The sequence below is a fragment of the Bos mutus genome, chromosome 21 (genome assembly GCF_027580195.1).
Source record: "Bos mutus isolate GX-2022 chromosome 21, NWIPB_WYAK_1.1, whole genome shotgun sequence".
NCBI classification, from domain to species: Eukaryota; Metazoa; Chordata; class Mammalia; order Artiodactyla; family Bovidae; genus Bos; species Bos mutus.
Genome location: NC_091637.1, coordinates 53,879,625 through 53,884,204, shown reverse-complemented (window position 1 = coordinate 53,884,204; position 4,580 = coordinate 53,879,625). Strand labels below are relative to the sequence as shown.

General features: G+C 33.3%; 1 non-coding gene across 1 annotated transcript; it reads right to left on the bottom strand.

Moving 5' to 3' along the window:
• Positions 1–3,367: 3,367 nt before the first annotated feature.
• TRNAC-ACA (transfer RNA cysteine (anticodon ACA)) lies at positions 3,368–3,441 on the bottom strand. The gene has a single exon. It is a non-coding gene; the product is annotated as a tRNA-Cys (tRNA).
• Positions 3,442–4,580: the final 1,139 nt, after the last annotated feature.

Sequence of the window (4,580 nt, the reverse complement as noted above, 5' to 3'; positions counted from 1 at the left end):
CTCATCTTTAATCATATAGGTAGTTTCATGCTTTATAAATATTTGCACAGATTATAAAACCTTGCAAGTGAATTTTAGTCTCTTTCTAATTAAGAACTCAACAAGAGCTACTAATAAAATTGACAGGCTGAATATTTTCTATGTTGCTTGTTTGAATAACTTAATGATATATAGCAATAACTTTTTCATTGATTTGAATAAATCTGTTGAATAGAAACAAGGTGCACTATTGTGACTGGCCTAGATTTCATTTAAAGAAAGCAGTTTAAAGCAATTGAAAACAGATTGCATCACATGGGTAATTTTAAATCCCCAACTCCACTTTCTTTCTGTTTCAATCAAAAGAATTTTTTCTTGATAATACTAAAAATGTTAATCAATAGTTAAATACATCCTATTCCAGGTTTTTAATTCCCTCTCCCCAGAAGATAAGGGAATTTGAAGGACTAGAAATTTATTTTAATTGTAAACCAATCTATACTATACCTCTCATTTTCACAATGTTTTCTGTACATATCATTCCCACTGTCGTGTTATTATAAAATATATAATCATTTGGTAAATTAGACCAAAGGCATAAGTTGATCACTGTTTTGGAACAACCTAAATTTCATCTCAGTGAAGACTAAATGTGAAACATCTTGGGCAATAGTACGAGCCATATCCTAGAGAACCAATTATGAAAACCTGGGAAAAGGAAGCGAAAAACCCCTCAAATTTAGAAATATTTATGTTAGGCTTGCTAAACCTACTTTACTGTCATAACAACCAGAGGTATCGTGACCTGACAGCTGATAACCTTAGAACAGAGCCTTCTTGTTCACATTTGTAAGAAGTTTCATCGTGAATACTTTACTGACAACTTGTGAATTTAAAGCCACATTTCTTTACGTTAAAAAGGATCAAAATGTTTTAATATAAATTTCCAGAACTGAAGATTTTAGAAATAATTTTGTACACTCAAGGAAAGGCAAAGGCTATTTAAGATTGCCTAAACTATTTTGGAAAAAAGTACAGTGGGAAATAGAAATTAATCCAATCAGCTAGAAGACAATTGCCCTCTGTAATTATGATAAGACTTAATCTGTTAGGAATTTTTTAGCCATTTAATATTTGTTGACTATAGTCATAGAACTCAAGTGATTAATGTAGTCCAAAGGATAGTTTAGTTATGTAATTTCCATGTTATTGCTAATACTGTTTTACACATGAATGAATATTACTTTATAGGGTGTACTATCAAGTAATAGGATGGCATTAGGTTTTGAAAAGTTATTTTGGTAACTTGATGAATATGGAGGGTCTACTATACATACAAGATACTGTGCTAGATGCTATGGGAGCTAGGAATATAAAGCAAATATAGCCTCCATTCAAAGAGTAAAATATAGTGAGGGAGACTTATACCCAAATAACTGTTATGGTAAAGGGTGAATCTAATTCCTTATTTCCAACATCATGAGAAGTGATCAGAGATCCAATTTATGTATAAACATTTGTGTCTTCTAGTGTCCAATTAGGTTTTATTGACATGACATAAAATAGAATTATGTAAAAAACTAATATTTATATAACTCCAGCTTTCCTAAAATTGGATGATATATTTTCTAGTAGAAATACAGAACTATAGAAAAATTTAAAAATATTTATTATGCTTTCAAGGCTCTGGCTGACTTTGAAGGAAAAAATATGTAAATATAATGCTGTGTGTTTTCAGTTTTGGTGTTGGATTTCTGGTATCGTCACCTAAGTGCTCATTTTCAGGAAAATCAGATTCTACAATAAATATACTGCTTCAAGTTCAATAAACTTGTGATAACCTCTATAACCTCTGTAGTTTGAAAGTTAAGAACTTACAAAGATGTCACATGTCAAGTTAACATCCAGTTCTACTTCTTAACCTTTTTTTCCTTTGTAAAACAGCACTTTAATTAGACATGATTTAATTAGATACAGTTATTCCATGGCTGCATATATATTAGATTTCACTTACAGGATGTTGATTCAGTGTTGATATACATTTGAAAAGAGTGAGGAAAACAGTAAGTTTTGAATACTGTAGGTTTACAAGTTTTCTTACTGGTGTGAATATGGAGTTAAAAATCCAGTTTACATCTCTGCAGAGAGAAAAATTGTTATCCATATGTCTTTTATCGTATACATATTTAACTAGAGATAATTTATTGTTAATTTTGTCAAATTATCATGTGTAAGTCCCGTTTATTTTAAAATACTAAGCAAAAAGTTCCAAGTTTGCCTTAAAAACAAGTGAAATTAAAGAACTGGATGATAATGCCTATATTTTTGCCTTATGAATTGTGCTGTATCATAAACCAGAGATGGTTTTGATTTTAACAGGATTATGAAATTTTGTAGATGTAGAGTACTAATATTTGTACTCTTGCAAAGAATGTGATCTAGTTGTGGATTATGTTAGTGTTTAAATGTTTTTGTATATGTATTTTACCTCTGAATATGTATCTTTTTAGCATCAGGGTTTTATTTTATTTTTGTTTACAGAGTAAAGTGGCATTTAACTTGTTGAAGGTTGTATTCCTTTGTCTTTTATTTTTAAAGTTCTTTGTGTGTACTATTGTGGTTATGCTCTGTATTGACTATGGTTAAATTTCATTTAATGTGAAATATTTAAAATAAATATGAAAAACAAGACTGTGTGTGTGTATCCATTGTTGTGAATTGACCCAAGCTCACTTTGTCATGCTCAACTCTTAGGTTCTTTTCAGAAGATAGTGGCCACAAAAATTGGAATTGAATGTGGGATAGCTACTCCTTTACATCCTTGTTAGCAGGTTATAATGAAAACATGTCTTAAACTAACTTCTACTACATATTTAGACTCTTTAGATTAACAAAGCAGGATTAACAGATGGATTCTGATAACCCTTGCATACAAGGGCTGGAAATATCTTTAGACGTTCCACGTATCTTAAAACTTTAATTTCCCCAGTAAATATCCCTGACATTTAATATACTAATAAGCAAAACATTGGATACAGATCAAATTGTGGGTAAGAGATATATTTGTATTTGCCTTAAGCATGGGTTTCCTGGTTAGAAGGCCAGCTAACCATCCCTCAACTGCATTCTTAATGAGGGCAACTCCTAGGGTTGAAGTAGAAACAGATACATACTGAAGTAGTTAAGGTATTATAGATGATATATATAAATACTCATTTTGGGAAGACATTAAAATGTTGGATTTAAGATTTCTAGACTGGATGCTTTTGAAATTCTGCTTTTTAATTCTAGTGAAAGTGAAAGGACTGTAGCCCATCGGACTCCTCCATCCATGGAATTTTCCAGGCAAGAGTACTGGAGTGGGTTGCCATTTCCTTCTCCAGGGGATCTTCCTGACCCAGGGATTGAACCTGGGTCTCCTGCATTGTAGGCAGACGCTTTTACCGTCTGAGCCACCAGGGAAGCCCAAAATTTTAAGACATTCACAGATAGCTTTCATGTTACCCAGAAAATCTGTCTGCAGTTATTAGAGTTTAGTTATGTTTAAGACATAACGGAAGGTGTAAAGGGGTAACAAGCCATATCCTACAGTCTGCTTAAGGAATGAAAAATACACCTCCTTTGTTTTTTTGGCTTTTGTTGTTTCAGTAAGGGAGAATGGAATGCCACTCTGGCAGAGCCCTAGCAGTGCCTCTAATGTTCTTTCTAAAATTACTAGATGCTTCTCTTGTTTGGGGCCAGTGTGGGAACGGGAGTGAAAGTTTCAGCTCAGTTTGGATGAGTGGATTGTAGGAGTCAGCAGTAGACTCCTCATGGGATACAAAAAACTGTTTCAAGAGTCCAAACTATTAAGGCCAGGAGTAAAATTGAGTTCTGTGTTAAGATAGGCTTAGAACAGTTGAAACGGTTTTTGGTATGTCGTCTTTCCTCCCTCTTTTTAATAGAAATGGAATCTTCCTGTACCCATCACCCAGCTTCAACAATTAAGCACATTTTGTTAATCCTACTTTTCCTCATTTTTCACCCTACTTTTTTTTTTTTTGGCTGAAATACTTTAAAGAGAATCCCAAACATGCAATATAACTGGTAAATAATTGAGGCTGCATCTCGAAGTGATAAACATGTTCAAAAATTTCATTCTATGAGCACCACTGATAACATCACACTTTAAACATTTAATATTTTTATAATATTTAGTATTTGTTGTTTAGTTGCTAAGTCGTGTCTGACTGTTTTTGTGACCTCATGGACTGTAACCCACCAGGCTTCTCTGTCCGTGAGATTTCCCAGGCAAGAATACTGGAGTGGGTTGCCATTTCCTTCTCCAGAAGATCTTCCAGACCTAGGGACTGAATCTGCTTCTCTCCAATAGCAGGCAGATTCTTTACCACTAAGCCACCTGGAAAGCCCAATATTTAGTATGGTCTGTATTAAAATTTCCCTTACTGTCTCAGAATTTTTTTTTCTGTTACTTGGTTGAGTCAGGAGCTAAATAAGGTTTATACATTGCTTTTGACAGTTAACACCCCTAAGTTATTTTTAATCTCTGCCTACCAGTCACTGCCCTCCTCCCCCTCTTCATGTCATTTACTTGTTAATAA